At 43.8% G+C, this 11,569-nt stretch overlaps 1 long non-coding RNA gene across 1 annotated transcript; it reads right to left on the minus strand.

The window, feature by feature from the left end:
• Window positions 1-363: 363 nt before the first annotated feature.
• LOC129036828 (uncharacterized) lies at window positions 364-8,795 on the minus strand. The gene is made up of 3 exons (XR_008502658.1): window positions 8,687-8,795; window positions 6,321-6,918; window positions 364-1,973 (listed from the first exon to the last, which is right to left on the minus strand). It is a non-coding gene; the product is annotated as an uncharacterized LOC129036828 (long non-coding RNA).
• Between the last annotated feature and the right edge of the window lie 2,774 nt (window positions 8,796-11,569).

The following is an 11,569-nucleotide window of genomic DNA, read 5'->3' on the forward strand; positions in this document are numbered from 1 at the left end:
AAATGGACTTGTAGTTTATGATGTTTTCTTCTGACAAAAATACACGTATAGATAGATTTATTTTTATAAGACTAACGTATTTTTTCTAAGCTGCTTTGTTCTAAATAGAACTGTCGCTCCTACTTTTTTTCCCCCAAATCTGAACTGAGTATGAAAGAACAGAACTATTTTGAAAAGATTTACCGACTCACTGGTGTATCCGCAGTTGAGATAGCAGACACCAAAGACATCCACTGGGGAAAACCTGTGAAAATTCATAAGGTCATAAGTCTTTGTGCAGATTCTCTTGGGTTGCAGAGAGGAGAGATTTGGAATTCTCTTTGAAAGTACAGCTTAGTCATAGATCACAAGCACCAGCAAGACTAATATTTTAAATTATATGTTTATTCTTGATACTGAATGATTATTCTGCATCTAGGGAATTAATGTCTTTGCAGTCATTTAAAAATACTTGACAGTAACAGACCCTTCTCTACCAAATGATCACAAGTTAGATATTGGGGGGTTGAAAGTATAGCTCATTTTTGCAGATTCTTGTGTGTTTGAGGACCTATTTCTAAGAATTATGCTTTCCACATAATTCAAGCCCTAGTCAAGCTTTTCCATTCTGATAGCTTCCAGTTCAGATGTTCCTCATTTTATGCAGTAGCGCTCCTTTGAAAATGCAACTAAGCTAGACCATCTTTTAAATGTACTGAAAGCACTGGCTGTAATAAATCACGAAAAGCGATATCTTCTCCAAACTGAATCACTACCACTAATGTAGCTGACTTTTAAATTTGAATTCCCTGAGGTTTGGCTTAAAGCTTGGCTTTGGGCCAAGCTACCATTAGGAGATTGTGCGGCTAACTCCAATACACTCTGTGTAATTGCCCTCAGGCTTCTAAATGGTCCCAACTAAAGGGTGAGACACATTTTTTATATAATGTTATAGACAACAAAGACACAATATGGAAATTGTATTACAATTTCCATATTGTATTACAATTTCCACTTTACATTAGCTGTTGCTGCTTATGTGCATATAAGAAAAGTAATAATAAAGGTATAATTAAATTGGAGAGAAGAGTGTATTTCTATCCCGTTGGTGCTTATTCTATTGTAGAGAAAGTGAGAATAAGATCTAATCTGGTAATGTGGCCACGTGGGTCATGACTCTTTGACCATATGTACATTATATGCTTGACGTCATGTTTCTCATCCATTTTCCCTGTTCACTGTCAAATGGAGCAATTTATGAACCAGATGTCTAAGAGCTGGTGGAAGGAATGTATTTATTACAGGGTCTCTGCATCTTAGTTCCTGCTATATGGTTTTGTGGCTCATAAAAGAATGCAGACTTGCCCAAAATATAATTTCACTGTAGGTGATGATTGTCAGTACTACTCTTAGAACTAAGGGGCTTTCTCCTGTTTCCCTGGAATGTGGACAAATTATTTCCCACTGGGAGCTAAACTTCGAAATCATTCATATGAGATCAGAACTCTTAAAAAACACAGAACTCTTCAGAAAGAAAAAAATTACACAGAACTCTCAAGAAAGAAAAAAATGGCTGTTAGGACTTTCTAACCCAGTGAAAACAGTCTTTCATTAGCTGTGTCACTACCATCATCCTGAATGGAGGTTGAGCCCACTTGGAAGCTTGACTAAAAGGAGAGTCACAGGCAGACATGGTATTACTGGTCTTAGCCCTCTCTGGGGGAAGTTAGTTTAGCCAAGAAACCTGAAATGTTAAGGACTCCAACTGATGCCACTGTCTCTATTCTAGAGACTGTAGCTCAATAACATGACATTTCCAGTTCATCGTATTCATTCTGTTCTGACTCCAGTTTCACTAGGCCGCGTGCTGAAGCTAGCTCTTCCTTTCTTTTACAGGTATGCACCCATTTCTCAGTTCAGTGAATCAGCTGGACCTTGCCGTATGTTGGAAGACATACCTTCATCTTACATCCTTGATTTCTGTGAATTTGCACCTGAAAGACAACAGATCTCATATCAAGCTTACCGAAAACAACAAAAAACCCGCCAAAACCTTCGAATACCCAGTTTTCTTTGTTCAGCCAATGAGTATTCATTGTGCACCCATGAGGGGCTAATGCCACTCTGCAAGGCCTTTTGAGAGAGGGCAGAAGATGCCTGGCTCAGGGCCACTTTCCACTTAGAAATATCTACAGGCTTTTTTCCTCTGTTCCCTCCTCCACTTGAGCCTTTCTCAGTGTCTGATGTGGCACTGTTGTCACCAGATGGTCACTCAACCTTTCAAAAGCTTTGCTAATTTTCACTAGCTTCCTGCCTGGCAAAAATGGGAGAAAATTAAGTTCTGCTTTGCAGATGCGGCTTGTGAAAACCATTCATTGCAGCATTCATTGCAGCCACCCTTCATGATCACTCCTGGGGCTGTCCCTTCTTTGGTGGAAGGCTTTTGGATTTAAGGAAAGTGCCTTAGCACACAGCAGCATTTTCACTAACAATTGGTTGTAAAATCTTGGGGGTCACTCTCGAGATGGAAGGAGTCTGAGAGATTATCTGGTGTAACATTCATGTTTCCAAAAGGAAACCGAGATCCAAAAAGCCAAATCCTGTGGCCAAAAACATATGGCCTAATTTTACTCGCGTTCTGTGATTTGGGACTAGTTTCCAAAAGTCTTCAGCAGTGTGTTTTTTTCTTTCTTTCTTTCTTTTTTTTTCCTCATGGATACTTCTGACAGTCATTCCGGTACTACTCAAGTTATTAAGATTCAATGTAGTCAAATTCAACTTTACTCAGATTCCACTAGAGGTTAGGTCATACAATTGTAAAGAAGCAGGCAGGTTGTGTTGCAGGACATGCCAAGATTGTTTAGTTCTGATTAATACTAAAAATCAGGCCGGGCGCAGGGTTTATGCCTGGAATCCCAGCACTTTGGGAGGCTGAGGCGGGCAGATAACTTGAGGTCAGGAGTTTGAGACCAGCCTGGCCAACATGGTGTGAAACCCTGTCTCTACTAAAAATACAAAAATTAGCCAGGTGTGGTGGCACATGGCTCTAATCCCAGCTACTCAGGGGGCTGAGGCATGAGAATCGCTTGAACCTGGGAGGCAGAGGTGGCAGTGAGCTGAGATCGTGCCACTGCACTCCAGCGTGGGCGACAGAATAAAACTATATCCCTGCCCCCGCCCCCGCCCCCCAGAAAAAACCACTGAGGCAGCTGCCTCACCAGGAAGACATGTGGCTCTGCCCCTGTTGTTTCTAGGACCCTGTGCATTTGGTGGCATTGATTTGTCTTCCAGTGTTATTTATTTTATTCATCTTTGTTGTAGACAAGTCGTGACCAAGATCCTCTAAGAGACAGCTGTGGTAGGCAGGCTTCTCGGATGGCCCATGATGATCACCACTGCCTGGTTTGATGGCCGTATGCTGTTCTCTCCCCTTGAACATGGGTTAAGCCTGGTGACCTGCTTCTAACCAACCAACTCCAGCTAAGCTGAAGGGATGCCACAGTTTTCAAGCTTCAAGGATTAGCTTACAAAAGACTATGACTTCCTTTTTGCTGATGGACTCTCTTTATTGCCTTCTTGGCTTGAAGACTTTGAGGAAGCAAGCTGCCATGATGAAGAGGCCAACATGACAAGGAACTTCTGAGGGTGGCTGCCAGCCAACAGCAGCAAGGAACTGAGACTCTAAGTTCAACTGTCTAAGAGGAACTGAATCCTGAAAACAGTCTCATGAGCTTGGAAGCAAGTCTTCCCCAGTTGAGCCATAAGATGGCTACAGCCCAGTTCACACCTTGATTGCAGCCTGCGGAGAGACCCCGCAGTGGAAGATGCAGTTACACCCTTCCCAGCTCCCTGACTTACAGAAGCTATGAGATAATAAATATGTGTTGGTTTAAGCTGCTACATTTGGAGAAATGTGTTATGTAGCAATAGATAATATGATAGGAAAAAAGGTAAGACAAGGTTGTAAGCATAAGTTTAAGTGCATTGCCAGCCATACTAATTTTTGCATCACACATGACCTGAATTTGACAGCTTCAAAATGTAAAGCATTTTGAATGAAAATGCATTCAGACAAGAATATGTGAGAGTCCTCTGTATCTTTTAAATCCCCAGAGGCAATGAAGCAGCACTTGTGTCTTAATATGCAATTTGAATTGCACCAGACTTTTCAGATGAAAGCAATTGTAAAATGTGGGGGGAAGATGAAGTGATACTTGCCATTTTCCTTTTAATACTTACACAAAGCATGACAGAAACTATTTATTGGACACCTGATAATAATAATTTGCAGCTTATTTCAAGGAATTCTCTCACCAACTCTATGATGGAGGTATATTATCCCAATTTTTCAGGTGGGAAAAAAATGCATTGGTGAGTTTCCCAACCCTTACTTGGTGACAGCGATGATGTTGGGACCCAGTGTGTCTCACTTGAAAGCCTGTGTTCATAGGTTTCAAGCTTAAAAAGTTGTCTGAAGTGGCTGGGTGCGGTGGCTCATGCCTGTAATCCCAGCACTTTGGGAGGCTGAGGTGGGTGAATCACTTGAGGTCAGGAGTTCAAGACCAGCCTGGCAAACATGGTGAAGCCCTGTCTCTATCAAAAATACAAAAATTAGCTGGCGTCGTGGCACACGCCTGTAATCCCAGCTACTCAGGAGGCTGAGGCAGGAGAATTGCTTGAACCCAGGAGGTAGAGGTTGCAGTGAGCTGAGATTGTGCCACTGCACTCCAGCCTGGGAAATAGAGTGAGACTCTAACTCGGAAAAAAAAAAAAAGTTGTCTGAAGTGACAACTATTCCTCTCCTCTGCTTTGTTCAACCAATGGTAGCAGGCCATTACAAAAGCTACCTTTATTTTGTTTAAAAAACAAAACAAAATGAATTTTCTGAGTCTAAAAGCCACTCTTTTTCCAAGGATATATTTGCAATTAATCATATTCTGAGTTGCAATTTTTTAAACGCTTGCCCTCTATGTCAGTTTTATTCTTACTGAGGCTTTTTTCACCCTGCAGATTTTTGTGTTGTATTCACAATTAAATTAGTTTTTTTTCTTTTTTGAGGGCAGGAATAGTTTTTTAATACTTTCATGTCTCTAGCCACATTTGTCACTGTATTTTGCAAATAATAAACATCTGGTAAATCTTTTTTGATGAATTTGATTAACTCTGAAATGAAAATGGTAATAACCTGAGGGATTGTTTCTTTCTAGGAAACTGTCAGCCTCGTCTAAGGGACCAGAGCTGCCAGGAAAGAACCATGATCGGTGTTGTTCAGAGAACCAGGAGAAATTGCTGCAAGATCAGTCTTACGGATTCTCTCTGCTGCAGCTTTGCTCCTGGACCACTTCTGAGAGGGATCATGGGTAAATTAGGATGATTAACCATCTGGGTTTGCCTGGGACTGATGGGTCTTCACTACAGTCTCAGGCAAACGAGGATGAAATGATCTTCCTAGCAAGCATGTGCATTTCATGGGAAGGAATGTGCTTTTGCAACTTTATGTGGCTTGTTTTTTCTATGACTTTAAACCTAACCAACCAACCGACCAACCAATCAATCAACCAACCAGCCAACCTCTGGGTATCTTAAAAGGTGTCCTAGAGCCTACTGTTTCATAAGTGTTGTATGTTTTCTATCGTAAATATTAGCTAGATGTAAACAGCAGTTTTAGCATGGAAGATCTAGTGGTATTTTGGAGGTCACTATCATCGATATTTAGCTGTAATGTGCAGACAGGGCCCCTGGGTCTGTTCCATGTCACAGATCTCCTTTGAAGTCCTGGAGAGTTTTGCCCACTGAGCCACTATGCAGGGACAGAGAGGAATAAAGCTGGTTATTAGCATGCACTCCAGGTCCAAGACAGCTGTATCAAAAGCTCACACACCAGGCTATTTAATTTGTTGGCTGCTCAGTGGAAAGAGGCCTGCTGGGCAGGGTGGGTTGGAAGAATTAAATGGAGAGAAATATAAACCAGTATAATTCACACTACTGTTTCTTGGCTGCACTCACACGTGGATAAAAAAATTTTCCTACCCTAGAGCTGGCATATTTGTTTTGCTACTTTGTCTGAGCTAGTACCCTGGCAGCTGAAAGTTGGTGGAGAAAATCACACAATTGAGCTGACTGGTTTTTAACTTTTGGTAATTTTGAACTTCCATTTGTCATTGCTTGGTAGTTGGACTGTGTTTCTCTAGTAGGTGGTCTTTCCTGAACTTTCTTCTTGCCCTCAAACCACATATATCCTTTCCTTCAGCAGACAATCTCGCCTCCTTCTTCATGGAGATAAACAAATATGTCATCAGCTTTGGTCCTATAACTTGTCACCACCAACTACAACAGTCTACCTCTACCTTCTGCCACGTGTGCCTCTCCAGCTCAGTTATGAGGGAAGAACTGTTCCTCCTCTGCCAGGATGAACCATCTTGTGCGTGCTTCATATACTCCTTGGTTCTAGGCAGACAGCTTCTGAATTGGCCCTCAGCAATCCCCATCTCCTCCAATTTATGCCTTTCTGCAATCTCCTTACTTAGAGTGTGGGCCTATTGACTTGCTTCTAATGAGAAGAATATGGCAAAAATGATAGGCTGTCATTTCCAAGATCAGGTTATAGAAGACTGTGACTTTCATCTTGCTTGTACTCTGTCACCAGCTGGCTCTGATGAAGCACCTCCCATGTTGCAAGCTGCCTTCTGGAGAGGTCCTTATGGCAAGGAACTCAGGGCAGCCTTGGGCCAACAGGAACAATAAACACAGGTCCTCAATTCAATAGCCCATGAGGAGTTTGCGTCCTGCCAACAACCATCTAGGGTGGCTGAATGTGCATCCTTCGCCAGTTAAGCCTTGAGATGATGGTAGCCTCAGGTGACACCTTAATTTCAGCCTATGAGAGACCCTGAACCAGCAGGCCCGCCTAAGTGGCACCCAGATTCCTGGCACACAGACCTGTGAGATAATAAATGTTGACTTAAATCAAGTTGTTTTACACATCAATAGATACCTAACAGATCTGAAAGTTGTCACACCTATATTTGATCCTTGATTCAGGATGAATACCTGCAGAAATACAGCTTGCTTTCTAGCTCTAAAATGGTGCTGTCCAATAAAATATATAATGAGCCACAAATGTGAACCATATATTTTTCAGCCACATTAAAAAAAGTAAAAAGAAACAGGTGAAATTAATTTAAATAATGTATTTTATTTCATCCATATGTCAAAACTACATTGTTTAAATATGTAATTCATATGCCACATGATTACAGAGATAATTTAGATATATATTTTTTGGACTGAGTCTTTGAAAATCCATGTTTATATTACACTGGCAGACATCTCCATTCAGACTAGCCACCCAATGGACCACCTGTGGCTAGCAGCTACCATATTGGACAGCTCAGCTTGAAAGTGAAAAACCTGGCCAGGCACAATGGTTCACGCCTGTAATCCAGCACTTTGGGAAGCCGAGGCAGGAGGATCACCTGAGGTCAGGAGTTCGAGACCAGCCTGGCCAACATAGCGAAACCCCGTTTCTACTAAAAACACAAAAATTAGCCAGGCGTGGTGGTGCATGCCTGTAGTCCCATCTACTCTGGGAAGAGGCTGAGGCAGGAGTACTGCTTGAACCCAGGAGGAGGAGGTTGCAGTGAGCTGAGATCGTACCACTGCACTCCAGCCTGGGCGACAAGAACGAAATTCCGTCTCAAAAACAAGCAAAAACTCAGTTTGCTCAAAAAACAATTTCTCTTCAAACTTTTTTTTCTGTTTTATTTATTTTCTATTACTGTTATTTTTTTATTTTTTTATTTTTGAGAAAGAGTCTAGCTCTGTCACCCAGGCTGGAGTGAAGTGGCGCCATCTCAGCTCACTTCATTCTGCCACCTGGGTTCAAGTGATTCTCCTATCTCAGCCTCCCAAGTGTCTGGGATTACAGGCGCATGCCACCACACCCAGCTAATTTTGTATTTTTATTATAGACAGGGTTTCACCATGTTGTCCAGGCTGGTTTTGAGCTCCTGACTTCAGGTGATCTGCCCGCCTTGGCCTCCGAAAGTGCTGGAATTACAGGCATGCGCCACGGCACCTGCCTTTTTTTTTTTTTTTTCTGTTTTAAAGAAGGTCTCTTTTGCTGGGCACAGTGGCTCACACCTGTAATCCTAGCACATTGGGGAGGCCAAGGCGGGAGGATCACTTGAGTCCAGGAGCTAGAGACCAGTCTGGGCAATACAGTGAGACCCCATCTCGAAAGTAAAAGAAAGAAAGAAAGGAAGGAAGGAAAGAAGGAAGGAAGGAAGGAGAAGTATCTTTTGAGAATTTTCCAACCAGTTGAATTTGCTTCCGTGGCCTCCCCGGGTGCCCTGTGGCCGTGTGGACACAACCAGCATGGCGTCGAGGGAAGCACTAGTCCCCTATCCCCACATGGTCTCCAGAGGCTGGCTTCTGGGAAATGCCTCATTTTGTTGGTGTGCGAGTTTCCCACTATAGTCACTGTGCCCAAGCTGCCCCACGCCTGCTCTCTCAGCACAGGTCTGCCCTGCCCTTGGTTGTCGGGAGCTCTGCCATTTTCCCCTCGGTTTCTCCCTAGCTCCGCTGATTCCCCGGGACTTGGAAGACTCCTCCACTGGCTCTCAGCTTTGGGCTGTCCTTCCTGTGCCTCTGCTACGGGGTCTCCTGGCCCCACACTTTGGTGACCCTCGGCAGGCATACAACTTACTAATTTTCAGTTCTTTTCCTCCTCAGGGCCTATGAGAAATTTTCTGGGTCTTCTGCAGGCCTCACTGGAAATGAGGGGGCCTGGGGTGGGGACCTCCCAGCCCTTCTGCGCTTGGCGCCAGCCCCATCCTGTTCTTCTGGAGGTGCTCCGTGTAGGGCAGGCAGTCTGGGAAGTTGCCTCGCCTTAGGATTCCAAAGGGAAACAGCTTTCTGCCTTTGGATTCTCATACATATGATGGAGATTTCTCTCCTACCCCTCACACCCATCAGCCTGGATTATCAACCACAGTCTCTCCTTTTCCCCCAACCTGCTGAAACAATCAACAGTATCTGATTTCTTTTTCTCTCTCCAGGCTCTTAACTACAGCAAAATAAGAAACTGAAACAAGCAAACAAAAAGGCGTGGGCAGTGTTAATTCCTTTTGCCAGTGTTAGGAGCTATCCTGCAGCCTTCCTTATTCCGATGTTAACTGAGATAGACTCTTTGCCTAGGTATCCAACCTCTGTCTTCATCTTCCTATCAAAGCCCTCTTAGTTTTGAGAGCAATACTTTTCCCTCAACTAGTTCTAAGCTTTTGCTAGTTTAAAAGCACTTTGGTGTAAGATCACCATGAAAGTCATGTTAAAAAGAAAAATCATCATTCACCACTTCAAATGACCCCATGTGTTAGTCTGGGCCTGACCCCCCAATGAATGTCCCTGATCTAGTCAGAGAAGAGAAGCATACCTCATTAAAAGTATGTAAAGATATTATTCTCTCCCTCGGCCACCCTGGCATAGCCCCCAATGCAGTCTATCCCTTTCTGCAGGATTTTTTTTTAGACCGAGTTTCACTCTTGTCGCCCAGGCTGGAGTGCAGTGGCATGATCTTGGCTCACTGCAACCTCTACCTCCCAGGTTCAAGTGATTCTCCTGCCTCAGCCTCCCAACTAGCTGAGATTACAGGTGTGCGCCACCATGCCTGGTTAATTTTGTAGTTGTAGTAGAGACGGAGTTTCATCATGTTGGCCAAGCTGGTCTGGAACTCCTGACCTCAGGTGATCTGCCCCCCTAGGCCTCCTAAATTGCTGGGATTACAGGCATAAGCCACCACGCCTGGCCATTTTTCAAATTATTATTATTATTTTTGAGACAGGATCTCACTCTGTCACCCAAGCTGGAGTACAGTGGTGCGATCTCGGCTCACTGCAGCTTCAACCTCCCAGGTTCAAGAGATTGTCCCACCTCAGCCTCCCAAGTAGCTGAGATTACAGGTACGCACTACCACACCCAGCTAATTTATATATTTTTCTGTAGAGACAGGGTTTCACCATGTTGGCCAGGCTGGTCTGGAACTCCTGACCTCAAATGATCCACCCGCTTCAGCCTCCCAAAATGCTGGGATGACAGGAGTGAGCCACCGTGCCTGACTTCTGCAGGATTATTTACCACTAGCTTGAAAACAAGCTGCAGCAGGAATGGCCACATTCTGTAATAAAACTCTCCCTTTTCTCCCTAGCGTTCTGGTTTTGTAGAGAGAGGTATGCCCAAGTACATTTTCTTGCATCCTTTGCAGAGAGATGAGGCCGATGAGAAACAAATCCAGATCACTAGTGTTGCTTCTGGGAAAACTATCTTAAAAATGATTACTCGGCTGGTAGCTGCCTTTTGCCCTCTCCCTCCTTTTTCATTTTTTCCTTATTTGGAATGTAGAAAGTGATGGCTGGAACTAGCAACCATCATTTGATCATGAGGCATCCTTGAGAATTGAAGCCTGGTGCTAAAAATGAGGTGACAGGGTAGAAGGAGTACAATACTGATGTCTAGTGTCAGCCTAGATAGCCTAGATTTATTACCACAGGCCCTGGGATATCTATCTCTACATGTCATGTTATGTGAGAAAAATGAACTCTTGTCTGGTTGAAGCAATATTTCCATTTCTAGCAGTCAAATTCCTATCCTAGGCATGCTTACTTTAACTTCACTTTTACTGTTTCCAACCATTGCAACTTGGACTTTCCTCCTGTCACTTCTTTGAAACTGCTCTGTCAAGTTTTTTTAAATTTTTTTTTATTATTTTATTTTATTTTTGAGACTGGTCTAGCTATGTCGCCCAGGCTGGAGTGGAGTGGCACCATCTCAGTTCACTGCAGCCTCTGCTTTCTGGGTTCAAGCCATTCTTCTGCCTCAGCCTCCCAAGTAGCTGGGATTACAGGTGCATGTCGCCACACCTGGCTAATTTTTGTATTTTTAGTAAAGATGGGGTTTCACTATGTTGGACAGGCTGGTCTCAGACTCCTGACCTCAAATGATTTACCTGGCTCGGCCTCCCAAAGTGCTGGGATTACAGGTGTGAGCCACCACACCTGGCCAACTTTTACTTAAAATAACTAGAAAAAAAAATAAGAAAGAAAGCAAAGGAATTGCTGAGCTTCAGAATAATTCTTCCCATTTTTTTTTTCTTAAAAACATCTGTACATTAAGAAAAAAAGATTTGGGGCTGGGCGCGGTGGCTCACGCCTGTAATCCCAGCACTTTGGGAGGCCGAGACAGGCGGATCACGAGGTCAGGAGATCGAGGCCATCCTGGCTAACACGGTGAAACTCCGTCTCTACTAAAAATAAAAAAAATAAAAATAAAAAAATAAAAATAAAAAAATTAGCCGGGTGTGGTGGCGGGCGCCTGTAGTCCCAGCTACTCAGGAGGCTGAGGCAGGAGACTGGCATGAACCCGGGAGGCGGAGCTTGCAGTGAGCCGAGATGGCACCACTGCACTCCAGCCTGGGCGACAGAGCGAGATTCCGTCTCACGCCTGTAATCCCAGCACTTTGGGAGGCCGAGACAGGCGGATCACGAGGTCAGGAGACCGAGACCATCCTGGCTAACACGGTGAAACCCCGTCTCTA

The sequence above is a fragment of the Pongo pygmaeus genome, chromosome 4 (genome assembly GCF_028885625.2).
Source record: "Pongo pygmaeus isolate AG05252 chromosome 4, NHGRI_mPonPyg2-v2.0_pri, whole genome shotgun sequence".
NCBI lineage: Eukaryota > Metazoa > Chordata > Mammalia > Primates > Hominidae > Pongo > Pongo pygmaeus.